This window comes from Rhipicephalus sanguineus, chromosome 6, assembly GCF_013339695.2.
Source record: "Rhipicephalus sanguineus isolate Rsan-2018 chromosome 6, BIME_Rsan_1.4, whole genome shotgun sequence".
In the NCBI taxonomy this organism is placed as follows: domain Eukaryota; kingdom Metazoa; phylum Arthropoda; class Arachnida; order Ixodida; family Ixodidae; genus Rhipicephalus; species Rhipicephalus sanguineus.
In genome coordinates this window covers 99,312,524-99,336,939 of record NC_051181.1, presented here as the reverse complement: position 1 = coordinate 99,336,939, position 24,416 = coordinate 99,312,524, and the positions used below count along the sequence as shown (strand labels likewise).

The 24,416-nt window shown below is 45.7% G+C and overlaps 1 protein-coding gene, 1 non-coding gene and 1 pseudogene across 4 annotated transcripts in view; 1 reads left to right on the top strand and 2 right to left on the bottom strand.

Moving 5' to 3' along the window:
* LOC119396011 (sodium-coupled monocarboxylate transporter 2) overlaps positions 1–24,416 on the bottom strand; it is a 293,281-nt gene that overhangs the window by 110,340 nt on the left and 158,525 nt on the right. The gene's annotated exons all lie outside the window — the stretch shown is intronic.
* On the bottom strand, positions 3,864–20,889 carry LOC119397431 (sodium-coupled monocarboxylate transporter 1-like; annotated as a pseudogene).
* On the top strand, positions 19,381–19,453 carry Trnas-gcu (transfer RNA serine (anticodon GCU)). The gene has a single exon. It is a non-coding gene; the product is annotated as a tRNA-Ser (tRNA).

Sequence of the window (24,416 nt, the reverse complement as noted above, 5' to 3'; positions counted from 1 at the left end):
TCCCCTGCCGAAAACTACTCGAGAGCAGCCCGACAACAGAGCCAGAGGGGTGCGGAACAATAGGCCTCGCCGGGTGCCAGTCGTCGTATTGTGCATGTGCGCCCCGCAAACCTTCTGTGACGTCCACAATATTGCTTTACTCGTGAACTCACGCGGGCCTCTATCCACGTCACACCAGGATGTCGTAAGGTGCAGCCACCTCAAATGAGCACTCACGCTTACTTTAAAACCAAATTAAGATATCTTAAAGGCGACGTTCGTCACTAATATCGGTCAGATGTGCCCCCGTATACAGTAAAGTCAAACAACACAAACATCTCCAGTTTTCAATTTTGGTGTCAGGGTTCCTTTAAAGTCGCTAGAAGTTTCGGAAACATCAACTGACTCCGACGGGGCGCAACAGAGGGCGCCACCTCCTCGCCGAGCAAGCGAATGGCCCTCCCCCGTGCTTGCGAGCGCTGCGTGGCTGCGTTGCTACCCCTAAGGGAGAAACAACCAGACGGAACTCGCTTGCCGACGACGTGTATCTCAATGCTGTAACAAGCAGGAAGTCGCTAAATCGCACGAAAAGTTAGCGCAAGTGTCGCGAATCTCCCTAACAAGCTTCTACTTCGTACGGTGAAACCCTACATGCGTACCTCAAACACTGGCGTCATCGACTCTTTGGTAAACGGAGCACGTGGGAACTCTACGAACGGGAATCCGCTGGGTGCGCCGTGCTACGCACTTCCTCAGGTTTCACAGTAGTGAAGCTGCCATATGTTTTTTTTATTGTTGCGGCTGTCAAAGCGGAGTGGATGCTTATACTCGAGGAAACAAACAGAACATTTGAGCACAAGCTTTTCCCAGTTCTTGCGTCCCTGATGAAGAGGCCAGTGAGTGAGATTATTGAAACGCGAGGAATGCTTGTACTCGAGACGGTTCATTTAGTTTATGCCGTAATGCACACTCGGCTTACGCAGATCGGCAAGCCTGAATTTCATAGGCTGGCCAATCGGGCGGTTTATTGGTGGCATTAAGATAATAAGAATGGTACGTTCTAGTGATAGCCCGAGGACTATTTGCGGAAGTAGGTAAGGGGAGGGAGCCGAGCGTGAAGCTAAGCTCTACTGTGCGCTAACATTGAATCGACACTCGTGGCGGCGTCCGTGTAGGCTTCTTCCATCGAATTGGTTACCACTTAGAAGCTCTTGTTAATTGTTTGCCTTCCCGTTCACCTGCCAGAAACAGAATACATATTGTGCATGTATGTGAATCAATATGGAACAGCAGGACTATGCATGACTTCGGCGAGCTGCTTCTTTCTTGGCTAGAGATATGTATGAAGCGTTAGTTAAATGCTACAACGCTGTTTCACCCACTGCACCACGTTTCTGCAGCATACATGTTACGTATCAGCTTATATGTCTGCAAGACGCGGAAGAGCGCCACCCACGAGGTTCACGTGACCTATGTAACCGCGGATGGCACTCCCTTTGGGAAGCTTTTTATTGCGCTGTCTCCAAGACATAGTTCAGCTTCTTTTCTTTCTTTTTTCTTTTTTTTTGGCGCACTGCTTTTTGGATTGGCCCACTTTTGATATCGTGCCCAAGATATAACAGTTTCTAAGGTTTCACGGGCCAATACTACGATTGATTGAGGCAGCCGTAGTGGGGATCTGATTATTTTTTAACTCCCGGGGTTTCTTGAACACGTACTGAAAGCTAATGCGTTTCGCTCCTCAACTAAATGTGGTCGCAGTGGCTGGGGAATCAAACCCGCGTCATCAAGCTTGGCAAGTCTCCCAGATCGGCCAAGTTCACTGTTTAACTGTCTCTGGGATGAAGTCACGCGACTCGCCGAGAGACCGAGCTAAAGAATGAAAATGACGGGAAAGAATGGATGGCTACCATAAATGAATCATACGCTTGACTAATGATACACGTTGCAGTGAGGATATTAGGTGCGTCTTCACCATTATGATATTTAACTGCTTGATATATAATAATACACAACAACTCAACAGCGACAACAACAATAATAAAAATAATAACTAGGCAAATGTATAGTATATGCATACACAATTATTATGGAAGTGTGTTCTCGCGTGTTAACTATTGCAAGCTTCAAAAGCTGCTGTAGCAACCGCGGTGGACAAAATCGGGGAGTGTCCACCTACGATCATTTAGAAGGTTTTCTACGAACCTTCTAAACCTCATAGAAACCTTTACTACGAACCTCATAGAAGGTTTCGCTTTAAAAGTGGTTCAAAGGTGACTCACGTGAATAATAGATTCCATGGAACCAGCGAGAAAGGAATTGACATGGAGAGAAGGCATAGCCTGCAGCTGCAATATTCAAGCATCGATAAGGTTGACTGAGCAGTAAAAAAACAATAAAAAAATTGCCAAGTGTTTGTTGCAGAAGCTCACCCATTAGCTGGTCAGCCTGAGCGCGGCGCCTTCGCTGATGCTGACCCGAGGCCGACGAAGTCGTCCCAAGTCACCGCTGCCAGGGCGTTGTAGCCGGAGAAAGAGTGCTAAGAGACAGATTTTCGAAACAAGGACAGTGAAATTCCAACCCTGCAATGTCGCTTGAAGTAAGGCTATTTTTTATGACGTAGCGAATGTTATGTTCTTGGCGCCCGCAGTTAAGGCATGAAAGGACGACCGCACAGTAGAACGGGACTAGCATGTAAACAGACTTCGAATATACTTGTTTTTCGCAAACGTGTTAAAGATATACGCAAGGAAATGGTGATAAAGTGGCGTATTAAATCAAGAAATGAAAGACATAAAAGCTAGCAAAGGATGCAGTTGACTGGCGTGTCTCGCACTTGCAGCTCTCTCTACGTCTTGCAGAAGCCTGTTCCCCAATTGTACAGTGTAATGCATGACTAAGTGGGCAGCACGCTTTCGTCTTCAAGTGTTACAGAGCGCAACCTGCTGCCGAACTTTCGTACGTAGCTAAAACTGATACTTCTGAGTGCTACGTAGTGTTCGTTTTGGCCCTTTACTGTTCTTGCGACTAAGCCGAAGGACCAGCCAGTGCCCGATCCTTTCATACGCACTTTGCGTTTCTCTTCAGAAGGGGCCGATGATGTGGAATTGCGTTTACAATGTAAAGATCGACAGCCCAAACTTGAACACTGAGAGAAGTCTTCCCGAGCCAAGTGTTCCCGAGCGGCTCATTGAAAAACTGGATGGACGCAGAGGCACATCTTTGTACTTATCGCAACAATACTGTCATCAGTCAGATAACGCATGTTTGGATTGTACAAACGCATCCATGCGTCTGTGTTTCTGCGCTCTGACTTGTGTGAAACGCGCTTACCAGATGCCTTCTTATACAATTTGCTTGGTGATATTAGGTGTCCTCATATTTGCAAACATAGACAGATGGACAAACGCAATGAGAAGAAAAGGTCGCTAGCTTGAGCAGTGCACAGCGACCTTTTATGAGAAAGGAGGGCATAAGATAAACCATGAAGAAGCTTCTAGCTGTAAATCAAACGTTATAAAACAGCATGCTAAGATATTGGCAACAATACATAGATCAATAATTTCCGGATTACAATAGCTTAGTACATGCCAAAGCATAAATTAGGTTCTGAAAGAGTGGAATAACTTACAGCATGACAAGGTTAGAAAACGAACAGAAGAAGACAAGGACTCAGGTGCTTCTTCTGTCCGTTTTCTAACTATGGTGCGTTGTAAGTTATTTCACGATAAACATCCACCAATTAGGCCAACTCGTGATTCTGCTTAAATGCTACGATATCCAAGCAGGATGTTTCGTATCTCGGGCTAAATTTGAGTACGGTATTGATATGATCTTTGTTACATCGAAACAGTCAATTCAGTGCGAATGCACGCCTATTCAGATACTGCGGGCGCTCACCTGAGGGAGCCACTGAGGACCGCGGACACGAGGAGACCGCTGAGGCCGGGATAACCTCGTAGCAGATCTTGCACAGCGTACGGCATCAGCTAATGGTGAGACGAAGATTCGAAATAACGCTTTATTGCTTGCCTTTCGCCGTTCCTTGTGGATAGAGTGAATCCTACTCATGCTTATCATGGTAACTTTAAATTCAGGATCAACATGTTAAGTGTTAAACGCATGCGCGCCAGAAGCCCCTCCTCTTTATAGCACGACGGGACGGCAATATAGCTTCTGGGATTGCCGGGAATACTTCGAATGTGCTGAGAGCCGATTGGGTCTTACTACGAGAGCGACTACAGAAACCACGCAGAAGAACTGATATTGGGCGAGTTCGATGAAGTTAAACACGTTGAGCGGTTTCAGCACGATACAAACGAGGACAGAGGTAAAGAAGGGACACGAACACCGGCGCTGTTATCACAACTAACTTTATCAGCACAGAAACACATATTTTTAAAGCACAACCTATAACCACGTGGACCACACGCCGATGACGTCAACAGATGATAAATGCAAAAGATTACAGGTAGACTCGTTTGTATCGCGCTGAAAACACTCAACATGTGAAACTACAGGTAGGTGGCTTTTATACGTTCGATTATAGCCGTAACAGACAAAATTGTGTACGCGGAGTGCAATATCACCCTTGACGTATTGAGAACATATATTCTTCGACTTTGAAAGCTCTTTAAACCTTTTTTGGATGCTGTTCTTCTCAACTCACCGATGCTGCAGTCCGATTGTGCACACTATGCGTATTATGCAATTTCTACAATTGCTTTCTACCACTAAAACCTAATTAAAACATCTGACTCGTGCTACTCCACCTCGACACTAACAAAAAACAGTTTGATCTTCCTGCTAGGACTGATTCTTGCAGATTATGTCGACTAAATCGTTATTATATTGCATTCTGTGTTATTCGCTAGTACCTAACAATGCCGGACGATACCCTCGAAAGGCGTGCTGCTTCAACGTACCAGGGCCAGAACCATTCTTTGTGGGTGCGGCGCATGGCTGACATAGCCTTCCAGCAACTTTTCTGCAATGACCAACTTCTCTTTCTTCGAACGCGCCATGAACGATTGACACGCGCGGGCTACTTTAAGGTAAACGAGTGCAGTATTGACCCAGATGTATAGCAGCACTTTATTTAGAGTAGAATGATTTTGCTAAAATCATCGAACGTTAATTTATCGTTTAGGAGAACGTGAGAGGGAAACCAAACTGAGCGTGACCTGATCCGCCTTGCTGATGTCTCCGGTGAGCCTAGGGTCGCAGTCACCGTACACTGCGTAGATGGTAAGTCCAGACAGCACGGACAGGAGCAGGTTTGCAGCAACGCCAGGGATATTGAGAAGCAGGGCTCTATAGGAAAACATGCAAACACACACTCAACGTGAGTGCGTCAGCCGTGCTTACACTCAGCGCAAACATTCCAAAAAAAAGAAACATTGGCGTGGTTGAACGCGGTTAAATCAAGTTAGTTTGTCGAGTTATAACTCGTTCGTGCTTACTTTGCGAAAAGACAAGATCATTGATTCACAGATATTTAAACATGCCGTGATTTAGGGAAGGATGACGAGGAGTCTACACGCTTCAACTACACGTCGCGACAAGTGAGTCGGTATTTTGTATCACAAGACGACGCACAGGTGCCCCTAGACGCCGTCGGCGCTCTCGGCGCGAACGCGCAGTGAACTTGGATGCAGCCAGCGCTTCTGGCGGTGGTGGCACGAAAGACTAGCCTTGGGTCGTGGCCTCCGTGATCGGCACCGACAGCGGCGCACAGCCGGTGCCGATGGCGGAGGCCACGCTTGGGCCGCTGTTCGTTTTCGCGAACGCCCTGAATTAGCGTTTCTCTGAAGCTCTTCGGCCGCCGTTGACCTTGGGGAAACGTCGGATTTGTGGAACCAGGCGTTTGCTGGGTTTGTAGCTAGAGGAGTACAGCTATCGCTCTAAAAAAAGGAAGCTTTCTATTCTTGACTCTATAAGACAGCACTTCAACCACGGTGTAACAATAACCGTGACTTAAACGTAGGCTATGGTTCATGTGTAGCGGTTTAAGCACTGTATACAGCAGATGCAACGACCTTATTAGAATTGACATACAACAAAGCGCTTTCGCATCTTCGTATTGAACCCAACGTTCAGATGCAGTCGGTGTCACATTCTTCCTGTGCCTCTTCCCCTACTTCCTTTTACGGGGTAAGATATTCCCAACGTTTTGCCTATAATTTCTGACCGAACTCGTCTCGGAAGCTTTCCTTAGCTATAGGATATAACCGAAAATGAAGTGTAGATCAGAAATGAGTTAAATGCAGACCAGAAGCGGAAAGCAGAATTGAAATTATGATACCAGATGTGAATACCGGGAGTAATTGGGGGCTGAAAGAGGCGTAACGGAAGTTCGGTATGATCTCGTTGAATCTACTGCGAGCTTTTTTATGTGTGACCTATTCAGATAGGCAGCAGCAGCAGCAGCAGCAGAAGCCGGCAGCAGCAACAACAAGCAAAATGGGGAGAGATTGAAAAAGAACAACAAAAGAAGAAATCACATACATGCTGCGCATTCTGTATGTGATTCTAAAATTTTCGCTCCACTGGTGTCTGGAAAGTGATTAATCAAGGAGCCTAAATCGATTAAGTCGAACGAATAAAAGGTGAATATCGTTGACGACTAATTGTTCTCCGGTAAACTTTTCGTCGGTTAACCGTTCATCGTCATATCCGTGAAAATTGATTGGCAAATTATTCCCTCGTAGTAGGTTGTTGTTGTTCCTTAGACACTTGGCGCAACCCACTTCGGGGTTGGTGCCACTTCGTAGTAGGTATTCACTGCTAATGAGGAACAAGAAGAAGACGAAGGAGAAGGACAGGCACCACAGATGAGCATCATCATCATCATCATCATCATCATCATTGTTCGTCTACAGCTTGCGTCTGGAGAGTTCGCCTGCAGCAGGAGGACCCTATCCTGGTGTTCGTGCTGAAGGTGTGAACGAGTGACTCGAGAAGCTTTCACCGGACGTCGCTCAACGCGGTGGATGAAACTACGGACCGGCGTGCCGCCCTCGCTGCCTTAGCATGCCGACGGCTCCCCAGAGCGAGCAATCGGCGAATTGCAAGGAGCGGCCATTGCGGATCTTCCGCTTAGATTCCGGCCTGCGTCCTCCGACTGCGTCCCAGCTACGCCGACGACTGGACTTTCCCGGCGATCGCTGCGACGTCGCCGTGCACGAGAACGCGGTCTCCGAGGCGGTGTACGTGACCCTGCAGCTGGAGCGACCTCCAATGGACAGGTCTAATGCGATCCGCACAAAGAGGCACGACTTCGACTCGGCGCAGCATATCCACGGTTGTCGCGCAGATCGCAACGACAATACAGCCGAGTTGGTGGGACAGTTTGAAGAACTTGAAGAAAGATGTAGGACGTACGAGGCTGTGACCGTCGCGGAGTACAAAGACATACCCCTGACAGCCTTCGCGTTGGTTCGCCTTCCGGGCGACAACACGTTCATTGCGCGCTTCGACAGCGCGCGTACGGCTATCTCCCACCGCCTCCCCCAAGGGTACCAAGAGCTCTTTTTTCTAGTAGCTGTCGCACTGTCGCAAATAAGCATTGGTGAAGTTCGGCAAGTGGAAGAAAGCGGAGTCAGGCCCTCGCCCTTTTTGTGGGTCCCGCATCTACTCTTCCGGGACCCTATGCCAAGCTCGCGGCAAGGCTGAGTCGCAGTGGGCTACACATCAACATTAGCACGGACGAATGCTGATTAAATGAGTAAAAATAAAGTTTACTTATTCGAGTGTAATCAATCATTTTATTAAGTTTGAAAAATACATTTAAGCTACGAACTAAGAAAACATGGCGCATCCGGCGTAGAGCGCGCGTCGCGAGGAGGAGTACTTTCGGTGCGAAATATTAACATAACAATTCCTGGGGATTAACGTCCCAAAACCACGATTTGATTATGAGAGACGCCGTAGTGGATGGCTCCGGAAATTTTGCCCATCTGGTGTTCTTTAACCTGCACCTAAATCTAAGTACACAGGCATCAAGCATTTTCGCCTCCATCGAAAATGCGGCCGCCGTGTCCGGGATTCGATCCCGCGATATGTGCACTGATCGCAAGCAATATCCACAACTAGCGGGAGCGGCGGTCTATATTTCAGTCATCCTAGAGTGATTCTGCTATAGTCACCAGATAGAGCTGCTGTAGCAACGGAGACAACGCAACGCGCCCCGTCGCTAGGTGGAGCTCACGCCGAAATCGCAGAGACAACTTCAACACGCTCAAAGATTGCATCAGAACTCTCAAACAGAAAGAGGCGATAATTTCTGCAGCCCATAATAGAAGACGGCTAAGCGTAATCGAAAATCGGGTCGAAAAAAATCAATTTCACTTAAGAGCAATGAATGCGAAGCAATGAATGCGATATCAACAAATTGTAATGACACACGAAGTAAGGCTGGCAGCTAACTCTTTTGGATCCGATATCGCGTAACTCAACAAAACGCTCGTTTTAGTCAATACGGCTGGTCCAGGGACCGAGGCGGTTTTCGTGCTGTCAGTTCTCTATACTCGAAGTAAGCGTTAAGAGCATAGCAAGTTTACGAGCCCTTTCCTGATGGCTGTCAATATATCGCGCGTGCGCCAACGCCCTTCGAGCGATACATCCTTTCCCCCTACCTCCCCTGGCGTCCCTTCATGCTCCTTATGAAAGACGGGCAGGTGGTTTACTTTCTGCTTCAGGAGCAATCGATGGCAGGCCTCGCACGCGGGGTGATCTTATCACATGCGCTCTCCGTGCGACGGAGACGGCCCACTCGTTTCATATCTGCTTCAGCCGCGTTGGCCACCAGCGCTCGCGAGCTTTTACTCGCGGGTAGAACATACGATGCGGGTGGCGATGCGATCAATTTGGACTTTATACGGAAAATGACGGCGACGGCAAAAACCTGTCGAAAGTGTCCATATAATTGTTATCGCAATAAAAAAGAATAGCAGTGAGAGGAGTTGGGACATTTAAGACAGCTTGCGGAGCGGGCGTCCGCACCTCTGCGACCTCCGAGAACAAAATGCGACGAAAGTCATGTGAGGGATGCCGCGGAGCGAGTCTATAGACAATCTCTGTGCACTAGGAGGTACTGTTGACAACCACTCTCACTCACCGCAGTAGCAAAGTCGCTGCTCATACGCCTCATTGGGTATACAATTTCAAAATTTTCGCGATACTTTTGTACGAAAAGAGATTAATAGAACAGGTGTAATCGATGAAAACGATCAATTGAATGGTGCAGATCGTTCAAGATTGACCGCTTTGCTGGATACTGTTCGCGACTTAATCTTTCGTCGACGTTACCATCAACGGTCGCAAGTTTTTCCATAACACATGACTGACCGAGTGCCTAGGTGAAACGAAGCACACAGAAGCACGGGTGAGGGGCTACCAACCTGCGCGCCCTCTCGAGCGACTTCATGCTGGAGTAGCGCTGCACCTGCGTCTGGCTGGCGCAGTAGGTGACCATCCAGATGACGGTGTAGCCGAACAGCACGTTCCACGTGGTGTATGTGTCGTACATGCTCGTGCTGAAGCTGAGAGAAATATTGAGGCAGAATAAACACAGGTCGTTGTCTATGTATATGAGACCGCATCATTGAATTAGCGGTTCAGTGAAGACAATGCTGCTGTTAAAACAGCAGACAGCAAGCGCTGAGCAACAATGACCATCATTCTGCCGAGATATGGTAACATTATCCCACATTAGCGAATAGTAAGCCAGCATTAGCTTGCATCTGCCAACAATTAGCCAACATAAGTAATTACTAAACCACATTAGCCAGTACTAATCAGTCCTGGCAGTATGCGACAAAATACGGACGGCAGACAAGATGCCGGTCACCATTCAACGTGATCTTTTACAGATATCAAGGAAGGGGTGAGGAGGTTACGCTAACACATGCTATCGCATTTATGAAGTGGAAGTGGCCGATTATACGTGACGCTGGCATAATAAACGAAGGGATATTTGAGAAACGAGTCTGCCCAGACTCTGGAAATCAGTGGTGCTTTTGTCTGACAGCACAAGCGCTGCACCACGAGTATTTCAATGTATCTGGCTTTCTCTCTTTGTTTTTTCACGCAAAGTGTTTCACACACGGTTGTTCGTGGTGTGGACGGTGGAATTGAATTTGCCACCGGGCACATAGAGCAGCCAGTCACGACAACTCATATTCGCATATTGAGTCAACCTTATGCGGTGTCACGCGTGTGCGCCATGCGTTTGTGTACACATGTATGTGGCAATATCTGCAAACTGCTGCGTGAGTGCGTGCGTGTGTGTGCGTGTGTGTGTCTGTGTGCGTGCGTGCGGGGGGAGGAGGGAGGGGTGAGGGGGCGATGTAGATATTCTGCGACATTGCACCTTATGATCTTACTTGGTGTATATGACTCGGCCTCCGTCGCTGGCGATCTGCCACATATTTCCAAATCCTCCCAAATGCTTCAAACCCTGTGAATGAAACAACGCATATGAATGTCAAAAGTCCGAGAAAGTATCGCATCCTGTTTTCCCAGCACATCGTAATTATTATATTCAGTGTATAGCTGTAGAAACGTCCGCTAACATAAGAGTTGCCTATATTAGTTCTCCACACCACCTCCTGTTGTGGGTGCGTGGATGGGAGCTGACATTTTGACAGTAGCAAATTGTGTTGATCTAAAATTAAAGGGAAACGAAAGAGAGACTGAACAATAAAAGAATTTAAGGACATTCACTGGCTCTTTTCATATGGACGGTGTCACAATAGAAAAAAAGAAGTGAAGTACAGGAGTGCAATGAGGTTAACTATGAAGACGATCAATTAAAGCAATACCAAAACTTCTAATTTTACTCGTACCATGCGGGCAACAGTGAAAACGCTTAGATGAAATGAGTCTATTTTAATTTGAGGAACTCGATCATTCTTTGAAGCTGGGACTACGACCACAAGCTTTGCCGCTATATTATGCTGCCTGCGAAGATATAGGAGGCACTCGCTTCGCATAGAAATGGTGGACAGATCTACGTGCAAATCTTGAAGGACCGAATAGGCCTTAGAACACGTCGCGTGCGTTTGCGCTCGTTATGACACTCAGCGATACGCGCTCCGGATAGGACTAAGCCGTCTGAACCCGAGACCTTCTTCAGCGGCCAAGATTCTTGGACCGTGGCCATGTGCATCAATGGCACGGAAGACAGCGAAGGCTTTGACGGCTCTCTGCAACCGCCCGTAGACGACTGTGAGCGGGATTAGCGCTGTCTCTCGCTCTTCCATTCTATCGACCTTTTCACACGTCTGTCCATTTATTGCAGCGCGAGGTAGCGAACTGGGATTGCGTCTGGTTAACCTCCTCACCTCTCCTTTTAACGCGATAGCGTTCAAGAGCTCGTTTCACAGAAATTCCGATGTTGGTGTCGGGGTCGGCGGCGGCGTCTTTGGTTGTGAGCGAAAAATCAGCGTTGTCCGTGAGTGAAAGTTCGAGGTGGATACAGATAAGCAAACAATAAAAAAAACTTCGGCTCGAGTGGGACCGGGGATTCGAACCTGCGACGCGATGCGTTTAGCCGCTCGGCCACCCCGCATACGTACTCTAGCATATACATAGGCGTGGGCAGGATTCCCTATCAGGGGTGGCGAAGGTTCATCGCAGCCCCCCCCCCCCTTCCATACTAATCAATGTATGGCGCAGATTTTGCGCCCTCCACCACTTCGGTGACTAGGGGGGCGGCCCTCCCCCTGCCCCCCGTGCGCACGCCTACTAGCATATATACTTACGGCGAGCTATTTATATACGCCATTTAGCGTTGGTGGTACGCACATCTCGGAGGTTCTTCAGCGGCTTAATAACACCCGCGAGAGGTGCAAAGGGCCCGCGGACGCACTTTTAAACGGCATCGGCCCTACGTGTGGTCGTGTTTCGTCGCGCTGCATGCATGGATATTGGACCAGGAGGGTGTCCGCACTTTGGCTTTCCTCGCGGCACGGTTTAGGTGTCGACCGAGAAGCGAAGCCAGGCTAGCGATGGGAAAGCGATACGAACACGCTCCGATTACGCTATCGCGTTCTAGACTCGAAAGCGAAGCTCAAGCATCCTCGGAGTTTTCTTTTCTCTCTCTTATTTACATTTAATCTGTACCTCTTTCCAGCAGTCGTTGTTTTGGCCATACGTTATGTATGAGTTTCTTGCAGGCGGCGCCTCCAATTGAAAGTCATTGTCAGTTAACTGCAGGCATGACTGAATAGCGCAAAAAACCACAGACAAGGTAGAGACGACAAACAGGACGGACAGGCGCTCCGTCCTGTTTGTCGTCTCTACCTTGTCTTTGGTTTTGCGCTATTCAGTCATGTCTGCAGTTAACACGCACCAACTAGCCCAACTCACGTCTCTCATTGTCAGTTTTGTTTTTCCCATTTTATCCCCGAATTCATATTTCAACGCGTTCAAGCCATACGGAAAAAAAATCTCAACAATCAAGAGCGGGCATCACTGATTCAGTGTTAATTACACGAGGATTATGCACATAATTTGCACTGAGAAAGTGGCATTTTCTGTCGTTTATTTTAACCAATTTTGTCACTCCTCCGGCTCGGGCGAATCAGCGCCGGCGATTTGGACAGAATCGGTCACATCTAAGAAGCTATGCTGATCTTGAGAAATGGACGGAATTTCGCGAGAATTTCTTATATCATGCGGCCCTCTTACTGCACGTAAAGGAAAGAGCAACTGTGGTGACTATACTACTAATAACTCCGAATGCCAAACGCATTGGAGTTCCACGAAAACATCACGTCAAACATTGACGCCAACTCACCGAGGCGATGACCATGATGTAGCCGGCGAACATGAGCACCATTTGAACCACGTCCGTCCAGATGACAGCTTTGATGCCACCCTGCGTGTTGCGCGGTTCTTGTACGGCCTCGTGTTAACTACAGGCATTGCCACATATTCTTGTCATTTTATTTTTATATAATGCGAACTGCATAGATTGCATTCAAGTATCCTTCTGTGATTTTCGGATGCGTAGTTTCATTCGTAACCCCATCGCACTCAAGCACCTCGTGCAGTAAGATGACTCGTAGCACATTCCGCCCAGCAAATCAACTCACAGCGATCTTCACGGTGACTTCGTGACTTGATTTATGGGAAGAGCATTCCAATTGACCTCTACCGATTTCTACTGTTCTAATATACGCAGCCCTCGACACGTCGCGCTGATCATGCTCATATATATATATATATATATATATATATATATATTAGAATATATATAATATATATATATATATATATATATATATATATAATATATATATATATATATATATATATATATATATCTATATATATACATATATATATATATATATTATATATATATATATATTATTATTATATATATATATTATATATATATATATATATATATATATATATATATATTATATATATTATATATATATATATATATATATATATATATATATAATAGCATCAGGAAGTTCAAGCATGCAAATAATTTGCATGATTGAAGACCTGCAGAATGAAGGCCCAGTACAGTGACAGTATTCCTAGAAGCACGTTGACGGCCAAGTTGCTTTGGACAGTTTATTTATTATTATTATTATTATTATTATTATTATTATTATTATTATTATTATTATTATTGACAGCGTTTTGTCGATAAATGCTCTGTTTGGGCAGAGAAATCACGGAGTGAGAATACGTGAAAAAAAAAGGGCGTAAGGCCGAATTACTTATACTTGATTTTACAAGCTCAAATAAAAAGTACGTGAGCAATGTAACTAGAGTAATAGCTTTCAGCATTAACGAAACTCTACTCTTGTTCTGAATAACAGAAGCTCTTTGAAATGTGCGCAGAGTCACTGTGCGCTTTTGTGTGTAATAAATAGGTTCCAGAAAGTATCAAGGTGGTCGCCAGCACTTACTATGGCGGTGTAGAAGGTGCACACGACGCCATTCAGAAGGATCGATGACCACACCGGTATGCCGGTCACTGTAAGATAAACGATGTGGTGCATTTGGATTCGCAAGCATTATCATGCTGCCTAAATAAGATGCAAGAGTGTTTGCAAGTGGCGCACCATCGCAGAGAGGTCGATTATTTATCTCAAAAGTTTTGTTATAGAACGAGCGCAGCTAATGATATTATGACTAACACCGTCTCCGATCAGCTGTCCGAACATTCTAGAACTTTCTAGTAAACCCGGAGAGAGATTATTAAGGTTGTTCTTATAAAATGAATCACGCAGTGGCATAGAATCAAGATGGCAAACAGAGACAGAAGACAAATAACCTATGACTTTGACAGTCCATTTGCATGACGAAGCAAGAAGTGTAGCAAGCAAGAAGTCAATCAATCAATCAATCAATCAATCAATCAATCAATCAATCAATCAATCAATCAATCAATCAATCAATCAATCAATCAATCAATCAATCAATCAATCAATCAATCAATCAATCAATCGGTATTTACCTCGCACAAAAATTCGTAGGGGGAAGGGGACAGAACAGCTTAGTCACAGGGAGATTAGCAAGAATAAACAAACAAACAAACAATGCGACATATAAATTAACAAATTTGACGAAGCTTCGTCCTGCCAAACAGCGCTAAGGTTGAAACTTTTTTACTGAAGGAACCGCGGCCACATAAATGTTTTTCCGGAAAGCCTACGTCGAAAGTTAGGGACTTAGGTAGTTTAACACAAAAGACCCGAAAACTATCGTTGCTTCAAACTGTACGACACATTAGAAAATATAAGAACAACGCAACAGACAAGTACTAGCGAAGAACACACACGCCGTGTGTGTGCGCGTGCTTGTTTCTGTGTGTGTGTGTGTGTGTGTTTGTGTGTTTGTGTGTGCGCGTACGCTGTTATAAGATAAGAAAAATGTACGCGTGAATCTTACCTGACCCAAGAGCTAGTGCGGGGCCATAGAGCACAACACCCATGTAAAGAAGCTGCAAAATCAAGTTACGAGTTTTGTACAATCGTCCCGTATAGGCATGAGGTTGGTCTCGCTCGTCAAACATTAACGTATAAACAACGGAAAGAGATTATGGGAAATATTGATAGTTTTTTTTTTGTCTCACATTGACAGCTTTATGTACCTGGAGAATTACCGTCGAGTCGCTGTTGACTCCCGGGTACCATGGGCGCATGCACACCCCTAAGAACTCTCATTCAAATTCATGTTATTTGCTCCGCAAGCGGCAAGGGAGCAGTATCTCATTGCTTTCTTTCTAGCTGCGTCACAGCCACCGCTGCAACTGGTTGAAAGTTAAGTCCGAAAACCATTACGGCCGATGTTACCCATGCTGATCAGGTACTAGTACTGACTGATAGCCCAGTTATTCGGCCTTATTCCTGGGGCAGTGGTTCTCAGACATGGATCTTTCGAGGACCCCTCGTGAACCGGGGGAAGTGACAAGACCAGTGAGAGAAGAAAAAAAAAAGGGGGGGGGGGGTCATAAATTAACACAACATGCAGCGTGAACTAGGCGCCTTTTATTTCTCCCTGGCAAAGAATGATTGAAATAATGTTCCACGCCAGTTTGATCTCAGTAGATTGTCATGAAATTGTGCAGCATTGAATCCGCTTCTAGCTATGATTGCTCTTCAAATATGCAAGCGTGGAAAAACCAGGCTCGTGCGCATATGTCGCAGCAAACTGCAACCAAAGCTTTACTTTACAACCATCCCATGTAGAAGGGGAAAGATAAGTCAGATCCGCCACAATGCTTAGTTGTTATGCGGTGAAGCATACCAAAAAATCAAAAGGGACCGCTTTCACGGGACATAGTGGGCCTCCAAAAACGTGTTTCTTTTTTTTTTTTTTTTTGAGGGTGGGTTTTGCGGACCTCCATTTGACATCCACTGCCATAGGGTATGTTAAAAAATTCATCAAGGGTGACCCTGACAATGGGAGTACTATATCCGGCGTAGTTCCTAGCTGCAGCATGTATAGGCCTGTAGGGACCATCCTTACGTATTTCAACTTAACAAATAACGAAGTCGAAAAATTGGAATGGGAACATAAATTATCAGCAAACTGCAACACAGCTCACGACAAAATAGAATGATTTGTTTTCTCGAAAAGCTGCATATAACGGGAAAGCAAGATTTACTTACCGTTGACATTATAAAGACGACGGATGCGATATTTCTGATGACCGTTGACATGAACCTCTTCTCCAGGTACTGAAACAAACAGCATTGCCTTTTATATGACGTTTGCTTCGCCTTTTCTAAATTATAATCATAGCCTGTAAACCCCGTCAGAGCTGCTGATTGCGTCACAGACCTTCGCCAAAATTCTTGAAATCGATGCAGTGAGCTTTACGTTGTTTAATAATCGCACTTCTCAAATGACCATGCACTGTTCGAGATTTGCTGTTGGTTATTAATCGGTTGAAGCACTATAAGCGCCACTGTTTTAAATGCGAAGCATGTCTTAGCGAACCTTTGGCACTTTGAGCGTTTCTATCTATCTATCTATCTATAAGCGCCACTGTTTTAAATGCGAAGCATGTCTTAGCGAACCTTTGGCACTTTGAGCGTTTCTATCTATCTATCTATCTATCTATCTATCTATCTATCTATCTATCTATCTATCTATCTGTCGAGTACGTCGTCAAACCCTTTCCTCCACACACGTGCGGCACATACCCGTTTATCACGGGCCGCGGTGTACGGGTATGCGCCAGAGGTGATTGACAGTTTATATCTACCCAGGAACGGCGAAAACAGACATTGCTAATTTAAGTGCGAGAGCGTTAAGAAAAACCGACATCGGCAGCGTTGACCCGACGAATGGAATCGAACCCAAGCTTTCTGCGTGGCAATCAGGTATTCTACCACAGAGCCACGCCAGGTCTATAAACTGGTTTGGAAAAACCATGCAGGTGTAATGTCGGCGCAACGTCCATTGTGGTTGTGGTGGTGGCCATCTAATTTTACAAGAAAGCAATAAACACTACATATGTACTGCTACGATACAGGCGTGATATCAGATTAACGTCCGTGGTTCCAGCGTTGGCTCCGCTTTTATGGCAGTCTAATAAACTTTACATTTGTGTTGCTATGATTCAGCAAGCTATATTGAAGCATTGCTCGACCCCGGAGGAATACATTAACGAAAGTTACGCATGATATTCAGATGATTGCACCATAAAGTGCACTTAGTTTCGATAATACTAACGTATGTACTCCAACGTAAGGGCTGACGTTACGTCAGACCATAAGTTACCCTTTAAACGCCAGTGTTGTCGACGTGCCTGGTAAGCTTACGATGTGCACCCAGCTACTGTACTTCCAGAAACACGTCGATTCACCTCGTAAGGCTTGGCTCAAAGCCATAAAATACAGCATAGACGTACTCGCTGACTGCTTCGCATGAAACCGATTCCCACAAGGCGTGGGATCTGCCGAATTTTTTTTTTATCTTTGCGAGTTCGCCGGTTCAGCTCACGTAAGTCAAGTGAGGTGTGCGTTGCGTTTCCGGTTTGAACATTCGTGGGCAATTTATAAGACTTACGGTGGTTACGTAATATCTGTTGAAAGGGCAATATTGAGAACGGGTGCCACAGGCCACCGCTATCACTCTCTAGGTGCGCTCAGTTGGTAAAGGCAAGCTGCTTTGACATAAATAAGAAGTAAGAGAACGCAAGTAGCTGGTGCTTCTGCAAGAACCACAGCATTTTAGTACAGATAACCGATTAATATAAACTCTAACTTTCGCTTTGGGTATCTTGTTTTACAGTTATTGCTTGCCTCTCAGCCCTTACATAATACCTTTACTGTATCAGACACCATGCCACTGTCCCAGCATCCGTGCACGCTTGCTAAAAAATCGTCTGAAAAATCTAACTTCCTTGCAACAACAAATACGGAGAGGCGGAGCCCTCCCCAAGTATTCCCTTCGCTTCACTGATAAGAACCGGTGTACTGGAAGCATAGGTCGGCAGACTCACTCATGAGTCGACTCCTTCAGACTCATTCAGACTCAGATCGACCCGTGAGTCTGAGTCTGAGTGAGTCCGGGTGATTAGTATTTTGGTGAGCTTGGATCCGAGTGTGTCCGGGTGAGAAAAATTTTAGTGAGTCTGAGTCCGAGTGTGTCCGGTTGAGGAAAATTCTGGTGAGTCTGAGTCCGATGTGAGTCCTGAGCGTAAAATATATTTCTTGAGTGAGTCTGAGTGAGCTGCACATTTTTTTGCCGACTTAGATTGGAAGTACCGTACTTTCGAACCCGTATAACTTGCCTCCGCGCAAATGCCACACCACAATTACAACCATCGGACTAAAGAGAGAAGAAAAAAGTACGCGTGCGTAACATCTGCACCATTATACACGGAAATATTTGAAAATGTAAGTATCTAATGCACAAGCTAAACCGTTTGAGGCGTAACAAGCTATACATATTAGGGTGCTTATACAACCATTTTCATCGTGCCGGAGCGAGTGTGAATGCGTTGCGCTATTGCGGTTCATTCACTCACGTGGCAAGCACGAAAATTCACCACTCCAATCCAGGCGTAAAGGTGACGTAAACATGGCATAAAGCGGCCAGTCTCAAAGCTTCGGAAACATATTCTTTGTGCAAGCTCAGCAACTACCGCTCCCGCACTGCAACTTCACGGCACTACGAGTGTTACTGCCACGAAGCTGCGCCACGCTTTCAGAGATGACGCACTGCGGGAAAGTATGACATAGTGTGCGCAGGTGAAAATCGCTTATGACAAGTACCTTGTGTTTTATTTGCGTTGCTCATTATGTAAGTAGGGGTAATATGCAATTCACGCAAGTATTTTTGACGTGTTACAGAATGAATTTGAGCTCACATAACTGCCATTTTGGACTACATACAAAATTCAATTACGCGTTACTCAGAGCGCTGCTTATACAGCGCACTAAAAGTAGCTGTAGGATGTAGTCACGAGCGACGTTAGATGTCCACCTTTTGCAGTGTGACTGAGGTAGTCCCGACACGTCAGACTTAGTAATATAATCATAGTAATTAAATTACTGTTTGCTGTAATGAGAAATGTAATGGATTACTTCGAGCGAGTAATTTCAAGAAAGTTACTCATTAGTTTCCCAATTACTTTTAACTAAAATGTAGCATGTCCGCTTCCTTTGTGACATTGAAAATTCACCAGAAAAGCAAAGTAAAACAACCGACAAGTTAATGTGAGCGCCCAACCTGAAGCGTGCGAAAGAGACAGGCCCACCAAAAAACCGCGCAAGATCCGAACATGAATCCTTGAATAACGTTCGTTGAAACCTTTCTTGAAGTAATTTTAAAGTGATGTCACTACTTTTCGAAAGTAATAGTAATGTCATTAACTTCGGACACCTGTAACTTGTAATTTAAATACGCCCCGCCACGGTGGCCTAGTGGTTATGGCGCTCGGCTGCTGACCCGAAGGTCGCGGGATCGAATCCCGGCCGCGGCGGCTGCGTTTTCGATGGTAGCACAATGTTTGAGGCCCGTGTACTTAGACTTAGGTGCACGTTAAGAACCCCTGGTGGTCGAAATTTCTGGAGCCCTCCACTACGGAGTTTCTCATAACTATATCGTGGTTTTGGGACGTTAAACCCCAGATATTATTAATTTAAATACATTTTAGCAAGTTCTAGAAAAGCAGTTAGAAATGTGATTAGGTTTGTACTTTTCAAAGTAATTTTGCCATCTATGACACACATTCAGTAAAAAAAAAAAGCACGAAGCTTTCATGCAGGCTACATGGTGTCCCCGTCTTCCAACGCGAAAAATGGCCGACACCTATGAGGAATGCTACCATGGCGACGAGGAACCCTGTTGCCACGGTGTGTTGCGCCGCAGTGAAATTAAGCCCGCTAAATCACACGACGTTATCGCCATTCTGCTGCATGTGGTGATAATAAACACGACTCAAGAATTTTATGACGTCCACACGCACGCGCTCGAATCGCGCTGCCGAGACCCCTGCCCTCATGCACCGGCAACGGCAGTCAATTTTAGACAACAGTTAGCGAACGTTTTCGAGTGCTAGCGAACATAAAAGTCAGTGTTGGTCCAGGAATATCTTACTTCTCACTTCCGTAACGACTTCCTAATGGAGCTCCACTTTCAAAATTATTTAATCTACCAGTTATATCTTCTTGCAGACAGCTTTACAGGATATGTTCTTATGCCCTACTTTTCTTCATGAATGAAGGTGAATGGTGCCAGCGGAAAGAACGCAAGGACAGGAGAAGAAATGGATAGGACAGACGCTGGGAAAATGTGGAACGCTTCGCGATTTTGCGAGTCATTTTGGGTGTATGTGCTGTCCGTTTCTTCTTACCTTGTCCCCTTGTTCTCCACTGGTACCCTTCAGCGATGAAGCAACTGGCTCAGATTTAAACGTTAATTACTTCATGAATGTCTTTTCCTTAATTATGGCTCTAAAAATGACGCTTTTTTTACAGGAGACTGAAAACTCCATAACCTCGACCTACTTGCTATAGAATGATTCGCGTTAGAAAGAAAAAGAAAAGACCAATGCAAATAAGACAAAGACGAACCTCGTTGATGCTTGTGATGTCCATCTTGTAGTACATGGGTAGAAAGACGAACGCAGCGACGGTTATGGACACGGTCGAAGATATGGCGCTCGTCCATAGCATCGAACCACGCAGGAACACTTCCGACGGCTGTCCAAGAATACCGATGGAAGACAGATAGCTGGCCATCATCGACAAAGACACGGGAAGCCAGCTGAGTTGCCTGTTTCCCGTTAAGAAGTGCTTGTTGGACTTTCGCCCGGCGGTCGTGCCACGCTACGAAGATGCCGATGCCCGCCGACAGCGCCATGAAACTCACGAGGACTACGTAGTCCAGGGCTACGAAGTGAGGGGCCGCCATCTTTGTCTATAAGTTCGAACAGCTGTTGTTGTGTGTTCCCCGGTTCGTACGTGAGGTGTGGTCTTCAGTAAAAATGGGTACCTTGTGACCTTCGTTTTGATTTCTCTCGACCCTTACGGTACCTATTGTAGTGTCGTTGTCAATGCCGTCTCGATGCCTTCGTTCTCGCAGCAAGCTTTCGTACGTCGCAGGGTTTGTTTCCGTGGTCTCGTAACCTCTCTGTTGTAAGCTAGATTCTTCAAGTCCGGTTCTTCGTGTGTGTTTCAAGATCATTTGATTTGGGCTATTCTGGCGTCCGTAATCATGTTACAGGTTACACCAAATTGTCAGTAAATTATTTCGCATGCATCAGTGTCACGCAGTGGACATTTATTGATTCAGTCGTGTCTATGGACAAATTTCTCTTATGTTTCAGTTTGCTTTAATTATCTCGATTCTGCGAAAATCCTTACAAACGCGAGCGATTTTGCCGGTCTCCTTGCAACTCGTTCTGTGTGGGTACTTGCCGCTTGTACGTTGAAGTCACGTGTTTTTTTCTTCCTTCTTGGCTCGGACGTTTGTCCTGTGAGATAGCCCAGTGTCATTCAATACAATGCTTTCCTTTTTTTTTAATTTGCTAGTAGAGCAATTTGTTACACGTCGAGCTTGGCTTTTAGTGAAGATCCGTGGGTTTTCCGCAGTACTTAGACGCCACAAAACTCGAAATGTTTCGCTGCTATTTCCACCTGGTTGACAGCTGGTTACTAGCTTTGTCCGGATGGGTAGTCCAGTTTTGCTTAGGAACAGCGAAAAATTTTCTTGTCAGAATTAGTGGACTTTGTACACTTCTGCAAGTGAGCTTGAGGTCTCTCCGACTTCGCGCCTTTATGCCCTGATGCGTGATCGCCTGAAAAAAAAAAACAAGGAATGTGCAAAGTTGTGTGGTTAGTGCAGCGAAATCTATTTAAGCACTGCTCCGACTAGAAAAAAAGAGAAGTAAAAGAAAAAGAACAAGTTTTAAAAGGCTGCGTCACTTTGTTCCTATGGGTGTTTGATGAAAAAAAAAGACTACGGGAATGCCAACATGCACTAGCTGCAATTTTCAGGGAAGCATTAATTTTGAAGCATTGACATATAGGTTAAGCACTTCGCAGCGCAGGAAAAACAGGCGCAAAGGAAACGACACCACACAACATACGAGCGCTCGTATGTTGTCTGGTGTCGTTTCCTTTGTGTCTGGTTTTCCTGCGCTGTGAAGTGTTTAAGATGATCAACCAACAGGCCCAATTCGCCACAGTTCTGACATATAGGAGCGTGGTGACCAGCTGTTAGGCATTTTGGACAGCGTGGGCCACAGCAATAAACAAAGGAGCGATACATCTTTATGTCCGACGATCGCGCTTTTACCTGGCGCTGCCGAGTAAAGCGACAACTTAGCAGTTACTTGCATGAGAAAGAGGTAATATATGAGTAACGTACTGTTAAAGCTAAACGCTCGAGCAAATCGTGCAGTAACGGAAGGATTGCAGCAATTATTTGGTTTTCTTAGTTTAACTACTGCGACGAGCAGTCGTTGCCATCTGTAACCCATTGTCTTCAGGAGTGTTGCCAAGCCAACGCAAGATGTTCACGTTGTACTTCGCCGCTCAAACCAAGGATTGCCTTTATTTGTACAAAGGTTACGCTGAAGATAAGAGCTGATCAACGCTTCGAGCCATACTTTGTAGCCGATGTTACGCTTTGCCTAGTGTAGGTTTGAGCCAGCTTGTATTCCACAATCAAATGTGTTTAGCTGCCTCTTCAGAGCTTCGTGCATTAAAGACGAGCTCCTCGGACTTTACTTACTGGCGTGAGCAGATGATCATTCTCGAAATAATCGATCGATGTAAGGAAATAATCGATGATAACCTATTGCTTCGCTGCTTTCTACCGGTACTTGTAAAAGGGCGCAGCATTCTTTTGCGGCTTAGGCCATGTGAGAAAACCTTCTTTAACCCATTCCTCGAATGACAAACGCTGAGAGGTAGAGCAAGAAGAGAACCATCAGTACTATGACCTCATTTGAGAGATATACATGGTATAATGTCAGCTATCATGCTGCTGTAGCATGAACATCTCACGTCATAAGGACACGTCTTCTTTTCGAAATGGGCCATCATCAGAAAGCTCTATTTTGTCAAATGCGACTTACAAATAAAGTTAATGGACGACTGGCCTTAAACGACAGCAGTTATCACTAGGGGTTTGCCCGTTCTCACGTCTATCTAGCCAGCACCAATTAGCCAATAAAAACGGCATATTCTCGCGTGCAACATGATACAGTGTTATCGGTGGTCTGAGGTATCCATTCGCTATGAAGCGGAGGACACTTTTTTACTGCAAGCGTATTGATGTCGTAAAAAGAAACCGATCTCTGTACCAAACATGACAGAACACGTTCTGTCAGGATGGCGAAGTGTTCCCATTATGTCCACATTACGTTAAAAGCGTTTACCTGACATTGCGACTACCATGCTGGGGCATCACAACTGTCTAGAATACAGGCCGAGAAAATAAAAAAAAATGTGACGATAGATATGCGCACCTTAAGGCAGAGAGAAATCTCTCTCGGTTGCTTTCTTTGCGAGGCGTTGTTCCGGGTGTCTTCTCTTTGCCGTCTACGAAGCCTCGCTGGGATGTGGGACGTCCCAGGTAAAGGAAGCTCGCCGTCACAACTGACGCCCGAGCGAACTGTGTGCAGGACAGCGTTGGTCGCACATTCTCTCAATGTCCAGCAGGTAATGGTCCTCAAAATGAGGTCGGAGACATTACGCAAGGCCAAATGACGTTGCAAGGTGTACCTAAGTCGGTGTGCGCTGGTGGCATTTCGTTATCGCTCACTTGTCCCGCTGGATGAAGGCAAATTGCATGTGAAGAAGAGGCCTAGCCTCCGGGTCATTTGCGCGCCGTCTGGGGGCACATAAACAGCTGATAGCTGCCGTGCACTCTTCTCCTACCCTGCACCAGTTGTTGTTCGCGCATAAAAAGAAACGAATGATGTAAACAAGAACGATGCGACTGGACAGGAATGGTGCGAGCGGGAAAACATGCTCTCTACTGCCGAGTCTTGCAAGAGGCGCGGCAGTGCAGTCCTAAAGGTGTACGCCAACCGCCCATGGCTGGCCACTGCTGTGCGGACACCCTGTATCTAAGGCAATGAAGTTTTATGTTATGACACCGTTCTGGGGAGGGTGGGGGTGTCTTGATAATGTACTGCATTTAGCAGACAAGCACACTTTTGATAGAAACGAAGAATAGAGGAAGGACAAGGGGCGATAAGGGGCTTCAACAAACTTTATCGCAATGCGGCGCACTCATGTACTGGGCGGCACACGTTGCGCACTTGACCATTATGAAACCCGTCTTGTGAAAGCAGTTATAAATGTAAAAAGATGATAAAAGCCTATCTTGGAAGTTATTGTTGTCTTTCCTATTTGTTCTTATGCCAGCGTCATTCTCTAAAACTGCGCAGTTGCAGTAGATTGTAGGCAATCAAAACTAAGGCAAACGTG